Raw genomic sequence first — 17,479 nt, forward strand, 5'->3', positions numbered from 1 at the left:
GGAAAGAGAAAAAAAAAAGGGAAGAATAAAAAAAAAAAAGAAAACAGAGGATATCTAGCTGACTCAGGAATTTGGACTAACATAGTGGCTGCTGGTGATGAAAGGCAGTTTAAATTGGGGGCGATGTTCAGATATTATACCATTATTCTGCCACCTAAAAATCCAGTTACCTAAATTTATATAGATATGAAAGAAAATAGTGCAAGTAACAATCATATTACAACTGGACTGAGGACTAAAACTCAAAAAAAGAAAGAAAGAAAAGCTGAAAAAGAGCTGAAATTTTGGGAAACACTCCACTGTATTAAATGATGTCACCTGCTGAATAAACACACTGTAAATCCTGAATTAAACAGCTGGGACGGATGCCAGTCACTTCTGCCAAAACTCAAATTTGTCCTTAGCAGGCCAGGCTATTCATTATACCATAAAAGGTCAGCAATTTGTTCAACTCAATAAAAATGTTAATAAAACTAAGAGCTCACATGAAGCAGCACTGATAGCCTCTGGTCGCCCATCAAAAACATGAAAAGTGAATGTGTGTATTTGTGCACCTGCAATGTCACTAGTGCTGCATTATGTGGGTCAAAGGTTGTACAGCGGCAGCCATGTGGCAGGAAATATAGCTTGGCCTAGTCATAATCCTGGTCAAACTCCACAACAAAGCAGATATAAACACTTTCCTACAAAAACACTCACACACAGACACACGCACACACACACACATGCACACACGCACAATTTTGCATTGCACAAAAGCCTCTAGTTGACAAGCACCACCACACAAAAATCCCCAATTCCAGCTCACACCCTCACCCCACTCTGCTAAATAAATGGAAAGCCCCATTATAATTATATATGAAATCTTTTAGAGGAAAAAAGTGATTACTGTGGATGCAAGTCTGGGAGTGGGTGGGGGGTGGGTCATTGCTAAGCAACCAGTCATTATCCTCCAGAGTAGAGAGCGAGGTGACCGGCCATCCGTCTAACTCCGGTGGCTTGCCTGGCTCCTGTGCACCCCCACTCCTCACCCCACCCCCCTCCCTTCTTTCCTCTGCCACTCATTCACTCTCTCTCTCTCTCTCTTCCTTGCTCACTCTCTCTCTCTCTCTCTCTCTCTCTCTGCCGTCTCCCCGTCCGAATACAAACAGAGATAAAGAACGCTGCAATCGCTCTTGACACACAAATAGGTTAACACAATAAAGCCGGCTTTGCCTGGCTCACTCGAGGAGGAAAGCAATTCCAGCAGCAGGCAGGAGGTAATAAAACAGGGCTAGGAGTGTGTGTGTGTGTGTGTGTCTCCATACATGTCCTCATGTCAATGTCCTATGTTTTTGTATGTGAGTAGAAGCAGGCACACAGAAGTTCTTTGCCCCAGGGCCTAATATCCCAAGGATTTTCAACCTTTCTTGACACAAATAATACCGGGAGAGAAAATGACAGAAATTCCAGGGGAACTCTGCCATTTAGATTAAAGAAATGGTGGTTTTATATTAACAATATAGCTGACCAGCATTATCCCCATAAAAACCATGTTCCTATGGGTCATATGGCAGCTCTTTTGAAATGGTCTCTGCCTCGCAGTTAAAATTCAACAAGTAAATTGAATGAGTTTTATCTGTGCGAGCCTCAGCTTACTCTCCCTGATGCGGCTTGCCAGGCCTGGCAATAAATGATAAAATCTCCAGAGTTTATTAAATCGTGTTGCATTCACGCTGAACTCGGGGAAATGGCGAGGTGGCTTCTGCAATTACAGTGCAGACCAGACAACATTGTTTTCTCCAGTCAGTGGAAATTTCATTACCTTACAGCAACCGCCTTAGAATTGGGTAATAGCCTCTTTTTGTCACAGACGCAAGCCGTCTGCGGGAGGTGTGACACCCCGTAAGTGTTATCCATTTGCAACAATATGCATCGAGCCAGTCACAGTCCGGATGCTGGTCAGCATAACGTACAGTGTTATTCAGTGATATGGCAACGTGAATGGACAAAAAAAAAAAAAAAAAAGCGGTCAATAGCTAATTCCTGAAATGACTGTGGTGTAATCAAAAGCACTGAACCTTGATATATCCATGCAGCTGACATATCTCTCCTCAGGCTACACATGCCCCCCTTCTCTGGCATGTCAATAAATAGAGAGAGGGCTAGCACATTTGGCTGTGGATGGACTGAACTGTGAAGAAACCCCAATTAAAGCCTCTAGAAAAGTTTCACACATTTAGGTCATACAGGACAACCATTTGTAAGCATCAATCAATTCCCCCCCAGTTTTTTTTTTTTTTTTTTTACCCGCGGCTCCTTCAACCAGCTAATCAAATAGCAGAGATGTAAAGTGGTGGCCATTGTCAACAGGGAATAAATTACCAAAGCATGAAGAGAAAACATCTTATCTGTCTGATGTATTTCCTGCTTCTGCAGAAAGCTACAAAGCCCAAGGGAGAGCAGTCAACCAAAATGCAGGGAGAGATGGAGATTAGGATGATGTGCAGTTCCTTGTTCCATTAAAGTTTGATCTTCCTCAATAGCCGAGGAGAATCAGATATCTCCCATTCAAGATTAAAGTACACCAGCATAGAGGCAGAGATTAATCAGAGGCCTGCATGAGATAAAAACAGCCTTGCTTCTGGCATGGAAAACAGTGGCAATAAAGAGTTCAGCTGATAATATGAAACACGGTGAGGCACAATAGCAAATCAAACAGCATGTAGGGGCCTCCAAAACAAATCAAAGCGCCGACTAGACTGCGATACAGTGGCTGAAGAAGTACAGCAGGGGCTGATCTGATAGTAACCAAGGCCTTCATTTTATTACTGTTTAAGGTTGAGGAGGGCACGCTGTGGATTTTCCCATGTTGCTCTCTGTCGCCAGGCTCTCATTCCCTCTCCTCCTCTTCTCCTTGAGATCAATGGCGCTGGGGTGATTTCACAGCAGCCTGCACTGTCACCCAGAACAAATCAATGTGACCATGAGGAAGGCAAGAGCGGCATTGTTTTTAAGGAGAGCAAATTCGCTGTTGGAGAGCTTGTCAGATTTGCTTTATTCTCCTTCTTCCCCCAAGAACTCTTTGCAAGGAGCATGCCACCCCTCACTTTACTGGCTGTGCTATGGAACAAACTATGAACTGCACAGTACTCAGGCTCTCCACGCTACTGTACTCATTAACTACGTATGAACTGCAGTATTTCACATGCATGAGGTTTTTTTTTTTTTTTTTTTTTTTTTAAGGGCTGGCTGTCCCTAACCTTTCAAAATGAAAGACTAGACATTAACCTCGAGCCCTGCTGAGACGTGACTTCCATTCAGCCTGACAGTGGGTGAGAGGGGAAAAGAGAGAGGAGGTCGGAGGATCATTGCTGTCCATCATGTGCTAAGTGGTTGCAGATAACCCTGATGAGGAGCTGCCAAGCTCTCATGAGCAGAGCAGCGGGCAGGTAAAACTTACAAAAAATAAGTGAAAATGATCAGCGGACAGAGAACCGCGCTCTCACTAACAGCACTCACCAGAAACACCAGAAAGGACCGCACACAATCACACTGCTGTAACTTAGTGTAGTTCCTCTACATCACACAAAACAGCACTTTCATTTAAATGCTAGAGTGCATGTTATAAAACCAAGAAGCCTGCACTGTATTTAAAATTTACTACCACATCTCACTTAATGCTTTATGGTGTATTAAAAAAAAAAAAAAACTTGCTCTGGCATCACATTTCACACAAATGTTGATGTCATTATGAAATGCTGTGATTTCATTCCCTTTCACAAGGTTAGCAGCATAAAGCGTTTTCTCATACTATATAATGTATATGGAATGATGTTTTGAACCATGACAATGTGGCACATCGACAGACTGGGAAGAATATTGGAGATGCTCATTTGACTTTGTCAGTACAGCTAATGAGCATGAAGGTTAATTTTTTTTCAGTGCTGAAACAGTTGGAATAATGGTTTGATGTGTATCATCATGTCACGCAAAAGGACAACCAGGTAAAGCACAAAGAGCTGGTAGTGTATGGTAGCGCTACCTGCACACGCTAGTGCTAAACACACAAGCAGAAGCACTCTGCTTGCCTGTAAAATCCCACCAACGCCATCAACTCCGCTGGAAACTGGACATCCCTTTCACCTGTATTTTTTCCATGCTGACTGGCTGAAAGGTGTCTTTGTTTCTCTTAGCCCCATTTCCACGTAATGGGTTTGTTTTTTTTTTGTTTCTCTTTTCATGTTCTGTCACCACATTCCAGGTACTGATGTGCAAAACAAATCTCAGTACAGGGACAGTAGAGTTTATATCAAAACAAGTAAAACTGCAAAGAACAAGAAAGGGCAAATCTGTTTTGTTTGGCTTAACATGAAAAGTCTTAAAACAAGAACTGTTATAGACTTTCTCTGATATGAAACACTTTGATCAGATACCTAATGAGCTGCTGCTGCTCTGGCTTTGAGTCCGATGATATTTCCTATGATATCAGCTAACAACAAGAGTTGTTGTCTTTTCTTTTCTTTGGAAGGAAAAAAATATGAATTTCGTGTTTATTTTCATCTGAAGTTTATTATTCTATAATTGGACTCTGTGGGGGGAAAAAAAGCTGTTTTAAAAAAAAAATGATTTCATTTGCACTCTCAGTAATGAAGTCCACACAAGACTGGACATAAGCTTAGACACTCGAGGGGTCAGGAGATCTTGAGTCTCTCTCTCTCTCTCTCTCTCTCTCACACACACACACACACACACACACACACACACACACACACGTGTATCTACTATTTTAGTCATCTTAAGTGTCAAAATGAGTTTTGGTGCCTCTGGGTAGGTGTTGAGACAATCAAACCATGCAGGGATTAAAAAAGATTAATACACAGCACAGGAAATTAAACTTCAGCGACTTTAACGATATTCATGAGTGGAGCTGACTTATTCACTCCAGGCAGGCACTTTAATAAGCAAAGAATACAGCAAGGAGCCCAAATGCAATCAATCAATCAAGCTGATATGCTATTTGAGTTCCAAACTTATAAAATTTCAGGGTTATTTTGGCATGTTTTTGTTAACGCGTTGCTAAAGTATGTTCACCACTTTCCAGCTGTTGGCAGCTCAAATTAAAGTACAACAGATTCGATTTTACTCAAGTAACTTACATCCATTTGATTTTATGATCAGGTAAGGAATAATGTGGAAAACACAGTGAAATAACTTTGAACCTACAAAGCACTAAAACCTGCTACCAACGCAGAGACAGAAGAGCAAAAGTAAATATGGTGAAAGCGAGAGGAATGAAATGTGGATAAAGTCTTGAGCTGGCAGCGGGACGCCTGAAGCTCCAGGGTTACAAAAAAGAAAAATCTAAAAGCAAGCCAAAAAAGCAGTCAAAACAACAACTACAATCTCAAAAAGGTAATTCAGTGACCCAAATATTAAAGCCTTTCTGCCATTCCACTCTCCCCTGCCTTGTCCAACCATCATGTTGAGTTAAGGCAAGCATTATGCTGGGGAGACTATTTGTTTAGGTGAGGAGCAGCCGCAGAGCTAATATGAGCACAATTTGCTCAGCAGGTCATAGACGCAGAGTGGAGGAAGTAAATGAGGCAGTTCTGCCCCCTCGGGTGCAGCTCCTGCCTCATACATCACTGGATGTTTTATTCAATACAGCCAGGAAGGCTCTGTGTCAGGTGCCCTGACTGTGGGGGCGCCTGCCCTGCTGTAGGGGCCATATTACATTCTGTGAGCTGCCTATCTGCAGAGCTGCTGGAGAGAGAATGACTTGAAGATAAAAATTTGAGGATGCTTGTAGTCTAATGATAAAACATACTGCGTGTGGCTTTTTCGCTGCACAGTCAGCATAATGTGGAGGTTCATTTACATGCATTGTGAGGGATGGAGCTGAATATTGCAAAGCAACCTCAGCAACCCATAAGGCTCAAAGTTCACAGGAAACAAACGAAACTTTTAATCAGCCAATTCGCAGCCAAATGTTCAGTTACATTCAAGCTAATCAGACTTCCTCTGGCTGCACCAGAGGCCGGGCTGCAGAGGGCACGTGAGCTGAAGCATTCACAGGACAATGACAAATTGTCTCCAACCTCAGTGCAGCACAGAGAATCATCCATATCACCGAGCATAAAGTGGAAACTTTTACAACGTTAGGCACAAATCTCCATCAATTTTATGAGTTTCTCTATGAAAGCCTGTCACACTATACAGGCACACAATGAAAAAAAAATGTACATCATTAACACACCAGGGTGAAAATCACTAATTGCAGCAGACACTGTAGTTACCCTGCCCGCGCGCAGTGACGCACGGGGGCGTACAGATGAGAAATTCGCACCTTTTGCTCTGAGACGCAACTCTTCTAGTGCCACATATCCCTGTGTCTGCGATGCCTGCCTGCGGTGCACTGGGCCGCGACAGTATACTTAAATTGCTACCCATACTTGAAAAGACCAATATTACACATCAAAGCAGTTCCTCAAGCCATTCGGCAGCGGCTCTCTAACAAGTCGATTTTTACAACACTTCCTGTGGGTCAAGCATCGGAACAAAGGGTTTAAGTGTGAGACACAATCGTCAGCCTTATGAACAGACATCCTGGGAAAAAAAAAAAAAAAGGGAAGCGTTTTACAAACATTCATTATTTTCAGGCGTTCCTCCGTTTCGGCGACTATCCCCCCCAAAAAATGATCCAGGCGAAGCTCTGGCACAAACTACGATAATGGTTACAAAAAATAACAAGAATAAAAAATAATGACCTGTAACATTCAGAATCTGGGAGAAATGTAAATATATTTACCATAAAATTGCTCCGTAGTGTACACTAGAACTCCATGCAGATTGTAGCATTCACTGAGGCAATCTGCCTCATACTTCTGTGGTCCAAATTAAACGGATTCATTCTGTTTCCCCCAAATCCAGCTGCTGCTTTGTCGATGTCAAATGTTGATTAAGGTTATCCTCGTCTTCCAGTGTATGCAAATGTAGCGTAACCCTGCAAATTAGATTCCACACTCTAGCCTCTAGCATGCAAAGTTAATAAGCTTTGCCTTTTTTTCTCGACTCGCCTGCCAATTTTTGTCGAGGGCAAAAGCGCAGGTCGGCAATTTCAAGAGCGTCCTCAGAAGGATTGCGCACCAAGTGTGCTTCGGGTTTTCACCGTTTAGCCTCCGAATAAAAGTGGGTACAGGTCCCGGTTGATCTTCCTCTCGCTTGAAGATATCTCCAAATAACAGAACTCTTAACCGAGAGACTGGGTGGTTTAGCGGCTACGCAGTATTCCAAAATCCCCCGCTGTTACGCATGGGTTTAGTGGTCCGCCCGCCTCAATATTGACGACCTTATGAGAAATGTATCATTCAAATGTTTTAATCTAGGCAATATTGTGTGGAGGTACCCTGAAAGAGATCAAGGCTGGGCCAAAGTAGCTGCCTGAATATCCTAAACTGATGCGATGCGATGTAAAATCCCGGTGAGCAGGCTCTGCTCCGTCCGTCACTTTATCCGTGCTGTCGGCAGACGCTCTGAGATGTGTTGCCTCCCGATTCAGACTTAAATTTTCCAGGTGAGCCCGTGGAGTAACCTTGACAGCAAAGCCCCGAAAGGCTCTCTTTGGTATATTAACCAAATAGGAAAGGGTACGTCCTTGATAAAGAGCTAGCTACTTCTGGCAGCTTCCGGGATGCGGTCCTGCCCTTCTGCCGAGCTGCCGAGACTGACAATAACCCGGACGCTGCAGACTGTCAGGCTGCACAGACCCGCCCACCGACCAATCACCGTACTGAGGGAATAGAAACATTCCAACGGGTTAGCCAATCATTGGTAATTGAGGACTGTTACCATAGAGATGCGCGGCGTCTAGGTGTCTGAAACCACGTTGTTTATTTCGCCAAAAAAAAAAAAAAAAAAACACTTTAAAATAAATTTGCTATAGCACAATTCAGATTGAGATCTTAGCCTATTCTTTATCCATTACAGTGTTTCAATCATCCTTTTTTTTGCAGCAGTCAAAGCTAAAAAAAAAAAAAAAAAAAGCATCCTTTAATTGGATGACCTGCGCTTAATCTGAAGGCATCTCTAAAGTTGAGCAAGAACGACCTCAAACAGGAAGGCTCCTCCTAAGCTGAAAGAAAGTATTATTATGCAACTTGAACAAAATTAATTGTGATTACTGTGCTAAAACCTGCTACAACTGTTTCATAGATTGATAAGTTTAAAGTGCTATTTAACTTAATTACTTTGTAACACCAGTAGGACAACTATTCCACATAGAAAATACACCTTTACAGCTCATTTTACAATATCCAAAATTGTTGTCTGATCATTATACATGGAGGTTGTTCTCTGTGAGCTCAGATGTACTACATGATATATTAACATGACATTTTCTCCCAAAATTTCAAATTGTTAAATTACCTACATTTCACAACAAGAGTGGCTTTAAAAAGTATGACATGTCTGTGACTGTCTGCTTAACTTTGCAGAATTCCATCACTGACACCACCAGCTTATGAGTCACAGGAAACCTCACAAAACACCTATTTTGACCCAAAAAAAGAAAAGAAAGAAAGAAAGAAAGAGAAAGAAAGAAAGAAAGAAAGAAGAAATAAAGAAAGGAAGAAAGAAAAAGAATAAAAATTTCATTACAACAACAGTGGGGAAGTGGACAGTTTTACTCTGACAGAAGCCCTAGTATTTTCCTCTTCTTGCCAACGGTGTCCAGGGCACACAGACCCTGGGACACACAAAGGCAGTACAAGCAATCACACATCATGGACTCTCATAATAAGCTGACGCTGGGAAGTGGGTGATGCAGCACTCAGCTTATGCCAGTGCTGATAAGAGCCTGAAAGTATTACCTCGGTCTGGCAGCCCGCTCCAAGAAATCCATCGTGAGCCAGGTCATCAATTCTGCCCTATCTGATTGCTCACCAATCCCTGGCAGCTCCATGTCGCTGTCCTGGCTTCTGCCTTTGAAATTTTCTCTATGACTTGCACTTTTGTACTCGTTCTTTCACAGAAAAACAGGTACATACTGTATGTACACGCAGGATCTTTTATGTGGTCTTACACCTAGATGTCAAATAATAAAACAGTGTGTGTGTGTGTGTGTGTGAGAGAGAGAGAGAGAGAGAGAGAGAGAGAGAGAGAGAGAGAGAGAGAGAGAGAGAGAGAGAGGAGAGAGAGAGAGAGAGACACTTTCCAGAACAATGGATTGCCTGACTTTGTCAGTCTCTTAAATGCATTTGCTTCAATCATCTCCTCCTTTGCTACTGCAGTGGACCTACAAAGCATACATTTTTAAACTTGTGGAGTTCATTCATATCACATGCACTGTGTGGCTGCATAGTCAATCAAACAGATGAACAATTAATTGAAAAATACTCAACCAGGGCTATGCAGTGCTCCAGTGAGGCAGTCAGTCAGGCAGGCAGGCAAATAAGCCATTTGATTAGCTGATAAGCAGATGACTCAACAAACATTCAAGGCATGTTTACTGTGGTTTGATTAGAGTACGCCCAATACGCAGAAGATTGGACACAAATACGTTGTGAAAACACTCAGCTGTTCCAATCCCCAAGGCAGCATGAGGGCACAAAAAACAATGAATTATTTATGGGGGAGACTAGTGAAATATCACAGTGGATAATTTTCTGTGGGCTATATTAAATGTAGTTTTCAAAATGATATGTCTGAGTCTGTGCATTTCCCAGAAATCATTCCCTTCCAGTGACAGGATCTTGAGCCTGGAGATTGGATATGAAATCATCGCATGAGATATTTCCCCTGCCAAGAAATCTGTGAGCGTTTATCTAAAACACCAAAGCAAGGGTTATTCACATGCTAATTGGGCCTCCTTCTTTCTTAGTAAATATGATCAAAGGATATTTGCTTTGTCTCTGTTTTAGGTATTAGCTGTGGTTCAAAATGAAAGACCTAGAAATAAAAGCGAGTCTTTTGCATGCCTCATCTGAGAGAAGGTTCACAATACCAGTAAATCCAGGTTCAGGCTTCAGCAGAAATCACTGCAGAATGTCTTTGAATGGGGCATCTCTTAAATAAAGCCCTTATATTCCCCATCCGGACCTAGCATTAGTGCCCGTCTCAGAGCTGAAAGCCTTATGCTGTTACAATTTGTTCCTGAAAGTCAACTCAGTTTAATTGAGCAAAGTTCAAGACTCCGCAAACAGCAAAGTAACAGAAAAAAAATCGATGGCAGCAGAGGCATGGAAAAAAGAGATAGCATTGATTTATCTGCCATTGATTCACGAGGATCGCTGCATTGTGCCCTGCGGTTGAAATGCACGCTGTCTGCCAACTGATGGGGATGAATCTGAAAAGGTGTCAAGTGGTTAGAGGACACAGAGGTGGAGGATGAGATCGGGCGCAGCGAGTGGTGGTAGGGGAGGAAGAGACTGGAGTGGGAGCAAGGGCATGAAGTATCAAACAGAAAGAAGGCGGAAGAAGAAAGGCTTGATAAGAGGGGATAATGTTGCGAGGATGACACCGCTGCGATGTGGGTTTGAATCTCCATAGCGTTGTGTTAAATGTCTGACAGGCGCGAGAAGAGATCAACTTGAAAGCAGAATACTGAGTTAAATCCACCACCATGACACCTGTTTAAACCCACTCTGCTCGATCCCTTTGACAATAAAGACGTCTAAGATTAAAATAATTATCAGACTATTATTTTGTCTATATAAGCAGCAGAGATAGCAGTGCAAAAGCTCTTTTTTTTTCAGTGAGAAGTTAAAGGTTGTTACAATAACACTGTCTGTGTAAGCATTTATCAAATCCCACTGTTGCAAGTGCTTGACAAGACAAGCAACTTTTGCAATATTTTAAGTCTCAACTATTGGCAAATAGATGCCTCCTCAGAGACTTAATACTGACAGCCGTATGTTGCTGAAGAGGGGAAGCCAGGACAGAGATCAGAGGCCAGAGCAGCCACACAGACGGAGAAGCGTTATTGCTCAACTTTGATATCTTTACAACATCCCCTTTCCTCTACTGAGACTGCCGGCAATCTCCTGTTTATACTGAAGCTAAACGAGAACAGTTATTTTCTATTGTTTGATGTTAATTGTTTGTTTAGTAGTATTTTGTAAAGGCAGACATAGTTTCCTTTCACTGGCACTGCGAAAGTGGCAGCATTTTTATATATATTTTTTTAAATTTTACTTCCTCTGTGCCAGTGTTCAGAGCATAGTAAAAATGTAGTTGTTTGACAAGAAGCCTGGCACTTATGTGTTTTAAAAGGAGTTGTATAATCGTAGCGTGGCTTCAAGTGGTTCCTGAGCAGCTTTAGTTGAGAGTGGCTCTGTTCTATTTTTTCCTCCATGCAAGGTGCAGGTTAAGTCAAGATGACACTTGTTTGTCTTAGAAGGCAAACAAGTTTTTTTGAGCAGTGTTTTGGTTCAACCCTGGAAAGCATCTTGGTTTCCTGTGTGTGACCAACCAGATAGAGATAGAAACCACCCAATGCCTCAGCACACACACAGGAAGCCGTTTGCAGAGAGGCTGAGTTAAGGTTATCTCATGCATGCCCTCTGTGTTTGGTGAAACTGTGCTGTACGTGGCGACTGTTATTATTCGTGGGACCGAGGTTGATGTTTCTAAAAAACAAAAGCAAAAAAAATCCAATTACTGCTCCCACATAAGGGTGTGAAAAGCAGAAACTGTACTGTAAATGAGAAATAACGATGTTCAGTATGAAACAGATACTCACAGATGATCAGAGATGAAATGATGTTTGCTTCACGTAGCCAGATCCTTGCACATCTTCATTAAAGGGACTCATAAAAGCTTTGAGTGTGGGTAGATCATACACAGCGTGACCCCTGTCACACCTTGTAAAGTCTCATGGCAGCTCGTCCTGCTCATGAAAACAAAAGACACGGGGAAGCAGACGCCCAAACTGTTTGAATTTGCTACACCTAGGTAGGAAACTAGATTCCAGTAATTGGAAGGCTTTGAAGCAGAAGTTGTTCCTTGTAGCTGTCACTACAGTAAGAAAATAAAACAACTTTTACCACCTCCATGGGGTCTGTCAGCATCTTTATAGCAGCTGCAGTTCCTAGGAGAATATAAAAAAAAAAACTAATTTGTCCATATTCTTTTATTCATTAATATAAATGTGGTGACTATAAATACTTTACATCATCTTAAAGCCTTTCATGATTATATACAAATGTCAGAATCATACAAAACTGGGAGTACAAAATATTAACAACTTATCTCACACTGCTGTCTATTAAGAGGCGCTCTTGAGATCACACATATCCACACCAGCCTGCACACACTGCGCATTTACAGTGTTTGCCTCCCCACAGCAGCTGGTTAAGGTAGGTCTGCCAAGAACACAGCTATTCTTCCTGTTGTTTGACAGCTTCACACGCTGCATCACCTCTCTCTTCATGCAATGCAATGTCACAGCAGCACCAATGTATATAACAGCTGAGGGGCCACTGAATGCAGTTTTGGTAAAAATCTACTTAAAAAAAAAAGGCACCTAAGAGAACAGCTATAAGAAACAGAAGCATTCGTAGTTCATATGTTTAATATCACTACAATATTAAAAAAAAAACATTTGAAAAGAAATGGAAAAAAGACAAAAACTTCCCATACAATTTACATACTAATGTTACAAGACTCATATCATACTATAATTTACTCATGAAAGTGACAACTTTTGCTTTTTTTTCTCTGTAACACAACATTTATTGATTCTTATACTGATTCTTATACTATTGCTGCATAACACCAATGGTACATGGCACTTTGATGAGTAAATCATAGCATGGTACATATATAATGACATATATAGTACATTCTTAAACTTTAAATTCAGGTGTTTTCAGTCCCATTGCCACAGGTGTATAAAATCAAGCACCTAGCCAGGCAGTCTGTCTTCATAAACATTTGTTAAAGAATGGGTCATTGTAAAGAGAGATCACTGAATTCCAGTGTGGTGCGTAAAAAGATGTAAAAGACTGTAATAAGAACAAAAGAGAGACAACCATTGCAACAAGTCAGTTTGTGAAATTTCTGCTTTCCTAGATATTCCACCATAAGTGTTATTATTGCAAAGTGGAAGCGTTTAGGAACCACAGCAGTACAGAGCGGGGGTCCCCCGGTGCGGAGCATATAGTGCATAAATGTCACCAATGCTCTGCTCACTCAAACCTTGTCTGGCATTAACTCAGTATAAAACTACATGCCAGGAGCTTCACGGCATGATTTCCAGTATACAGTACCTACAGGTATAATGGGCAGAGCATTATACCTGCAGGTATTATGTTGTGGGTGGCCCAGTACATTTGTCTATGTAATGCATCAACCCAGACTCTCCTTTGATCTGGCATAGAAGCCTTGTGATAATAGTCTCCACTAATTAGTTAATTCTATATAAAAAATTATTTTTGTTTGGATTTTATGGAAAGGCCTTCACTGTGTCGTAGCACTGACTTATTCTAACGGAGTTTCAAGTATGCAGTTTGTTCACTGAGGAGCACTCAACAGTGTATGAGTATGTGTGCATGTGCTGAATTTTATTTTGAGTGTGGTGTTGTATGTATAATTTTTAATACAAATTTAATTTAATACAACTGCAGGAGGTGCTCGTAGTTGTCAGAAGCAGCGAGAGCTGCGGGAGCATCTCGAACAATAATTTGAATTATGTGCTTCTGCCAGCAGTTGAGTTGCAGTTCTCTGTGTCTGTCAATTCTTGACCTCTGACCTCATCACTAACCCATCAATTTATGGTATTAGACATTTGTGTGAAGTGTCATCATATTAGCCTATGGATCATTGGGTTGTGGCCCAAAAGTGTTTGTAAGGTCACAGTGACCCTTGACCTTTGCCCACTACATCCTAATAAGTTCATTCTTCAGTCCAAGTTGACCTCTTTGATAGATGTAATTAAATTCCCTCCAGGTGTTCCAGAGATATCGCATTCACAAGAATCTGATGGATGGACAACCTAAAAACACAATGCCTCTGCTCTCAGCTGCAGCCAACATAGAGATGTGAACCTACAGTAAAACCTTTGGAATTTGGGGGAGACTGCAAGCAGGCCAGTCCAGCACCAGGACTCTTCTACAATGAAGCTGTGCTGTTGTAACAGATGCAGATGACGTTTGGTGGGGGCAAATGCTGCTCTAAAACCTGAATGTACCTTTCAGTATTGATGGTGCCTTTCCAGCTGCCAATTCCACAGGCACTAATGCACCCCCATACCATCAGAGATAGAGGCTTTTGAACTGAGCACTGATCACAAACTGGTGGTCCCTCTCATCTTTAGTGCAGAAGACATAACATCCATGTTTTCCAAAATATAATTTAAAATTTTATTTGTCTGACCACAGAGCAGTTTTCTGCTTTGCCTCAGTCCATTTTAAATGAGCTTTGGCCCAAAAGAGAATGGCAGAATTTCTGGATCATGTACACACATGGCTTCTTCTTTGCATGATAGAACTTTAACCTGCATTTGTGTATGGCACAGTGAACTGTGTTCACAGACAATGTTTTCTGGAAGTGTTCCTGAGCCCGTACAGTGCTGCCTGAGGGCCTGAACATCGCAAGCATCCACTACTGATTTTCATTCTTGTCCCTTGCACAGAGATTTCTCCAGATTCTCTGAATTGTTTGATCATATTATGTACTGTAGATGATGACATATTCAAAGTCTTCACAATTTCATGTTGAGGAACATGATTCTGAAATTGTTCCACACTTTGTAGATTTTTTTTATTTTATTTTGACAAGCACCTCTTAAGATGCTCTTTTTCATACCAATCATGTTACTAACCTGTTGCCAATTAATATAATTAGTTGCAAAATATTCCTCCAGCTGTTTCTTTTTAGTGCCACTCACTTATCAGCCTTTGTTGCCTTTTTGAGAACACATTACTGCAGTTAAATTCAAAATGAGCTAATATTTTTCAAGAAATAAAACGTCTCAGTTTAAACATTCCTATTGACTAAAAATTTTGGAGCCATATTTGAGCATTTTGTGTTAGTGTGCCTATTTGTGCTTTCTTTTTCCAACACTCAGCTGAGATTTTCATGTCTTTCTGTTCAATGTGAAGTTAGAGTGAGAAGTCAGCTGGCAATGGATACTAAAAATAACAATTCTGTCTTATTGTGACATCCCATTTGAGTTCTTTAAATGTTGTAATGTTATATGTGCAATTATTATTAAAAAAAAAGACACTCCAAGTGGAGAAAGTTGTGTGTTGTACAGGCTATTTCCTTTAAGCAAGATTAGCCATCTCCCAGCTGAAGTTGGAGGTTTAGCATACAAATATGGGGCTGAGGTTGAACTTTTCACCTAGCTCTGCAAGAAATTAATCATATTGTTGTCTGTCTGTTAATATGAGCCTTGGCTGCAGTCAGCTATTTGCATTAATAGATTCACATGATTTTGTACTCCCAGTTGCCAGTTACTGTATTCTGAATATTTTGTGTTGATTTTTAAATTTCTCTGGCTTGTTCAGTTCAAGTTGTGAGGTAGCTGGCAGAACACTTTCCACGTCTCTCCATCTCAGTCAGTCAGGCTCCAGTGGACAGAGGGACCATCATCCTCTGCTTTGCGCAGTGCTCAGCTCTGCCCAATTTTGCACCTCCGTTTGCAAGTGATAGAGCACTATCAGTTCTGACAGCTCCCCAGAGCCACTGGGATTTGAGTGCTCCCTCCTTTCACCCACCCTGCACCCCGAAAACACACACGCAAGCGCACACACATTTTCTCTACTGTCTGTGTCTTAAAAGGATGACGGCTGAAAATGAAAGGCGAAACAAAAGCTGTCAAAGCAGAGAAAGAAACAGAGAACTGAGGATATCTGTAGCGATGCTGAGGACAATGGGATACTTTGTCCCTAGTTTCGTTATTGGCTTGTGTTTAATTTGAAACAGACAGCTAATCACATTAAAAACAACCTCTCAGCAACACTGGGGCACTGCTGTCTCCTGGAAGCAATCACCACGCTGAAACTGTCTCATCAGATTCTTGGTTCAATTACTTAACTCCATACAAATTGTCCTTGATGCAACTGAATGTGAGCTCTGATAACTACAACACTGTGATACTATAGGAGCTTTGGCTGCTATAGAGTGATAATATGATGACAGTGATAACAATCATTACATCATTAAACTAATATATTTAACCTCTACTTGTTAGCATTTACATTGTTTGTATGATGACAGTTTCTCACTAGAAAAAATATAAAAATTGATGCATTTATTTTAAAGTTGATATGTCAAACCTTTTTTTTGAAAGTTACAATAGTGCCAAAAAAAGTTTTAGTCTTTATTGCTTATATTTCTCCATTGTGAAAACTGTACAGGGGATACATTTTTATATACTAACTCAGCCTTTTTTATATTTTATTATTGCTATGCATTTTGAGGGGTCAGGCTGTTGAGTGACAGGCAGATGCCAACATATTCCAGCCACAGGAAAGTAGCTGCTGCTAGACTTCAACTCCACCAAACCTGCTGATGGTGTTGATGCCTTTTGGAGCATTTTTAATACAAACATCATTCATATAGAATCTGTGCTTTTAAGAAATCCAGCACATAGAGAGCAAATTTAGCATTCATGTTGCACTATGGAGTTATCTCTTTGATTAATGTTATTGATATATTTCTTTACCTTTTAACTCCATTTTGGCCGCTTTCACCTCCTTTTTAAATATGATTATTAGCTGCTGCAATCTCTATGTTCCCAGGGAGTTCTAGTAGTTAGTGTAAAGTGGGTTTTAAGTTTATAAGATTTAAGATTAATAGTTCAAAGAGTCATCTCCACAAGAAACACACTTCACAGTAGCTGTGCTATGGCTCAGTCACACTACAGTAAAAATAGGACAACTTACTTGCAATTAAGAACAATCAGTGGTTGCCCGGTGATTACATTAAATGTTTTTGTTTTTCTTCTTTTCAGAGTTGGCAACTGCTTTGGAGGTAGTTGCAGTAATCAAGCAGTCAAGTCAAAAGCCCACAGGCTGATGTGCAACATCCTCTACCCACAGGTCGCCCAGTGGTAGGCAACCTGTCTCCAAATAATTGCAGTTTGTCTCAGTCTGACTGTAGTCACTCTCAGACAGACTGACAAAGTTTGCAAATAATTGCCATCTAACATTAATATATACATGCAGACAGATAACCACCATCTTACAGTCAGTTTAAGTCAGTCTGCACTGATGAGCATGACTCATGTCTTTGCAGTAGGGGCACTGACTCAACTGGTTATATTCCTTTATAAAAGCAAGGCTGTAGAGTGCCTATGCCAATTTGCAGTTTAACTGCCATCCTGCAGCAACTACATCACTATTGTGAATTACTGTTTCAACTCTACAAGGTTCTGGCGTGACTCTCAATGCAAGTGCAGTACTAGTCAGTACCAGACACAGTGTCCAAGCTTTTGACTGGTACTGTAGTTCACGTGAATTCCTATGTATGTAGATAGCAGCAGATTTGCAATTTT

At 41.1% G+C, this 17,479-nt stretch overlaps 1 protein-coding gene across 1 annotated transcript in view; it reads right to left on the reverse strand.

The window, feature by feature from the left end:
- The window catches only part of fam222aa (family with sequence similarity 222 member Aa), a 48,067-nt gene extending 40,376 nt beyond the window's left edge, over window positions 1–7,691 (reverse strand). Inside the window, exon 1 of the mRNA XM_030737461.1 lies at window positions 6,791–7,691. The gene's annotated coding sequence lies outside the window, so the exon portion shown is untranslated. The remainder of the gene's footprint in view (window positions 1–6,790) is intronic.
- Between the last annotated feature and the right edge of the window lie 9,788 nt (window positions 7,692–17,479).

This window comes from Archocentrus centrarchus, chromosome 9 (genome assembly GCF_007364275.1).
Source record: "Archocentrus centrarchus isolate MPI-CPG fArcCen1 chromosome 9, fArcCen1, whole genome shotgun sequence".
Classification (NCBI taxonomy): domain Eukaryota; kingdom Metazoa; phylum Chordata; class Actinopteri; order Cichliformes; family Cichlidae; genus Archocentrus; species Archocentrus centrarchus.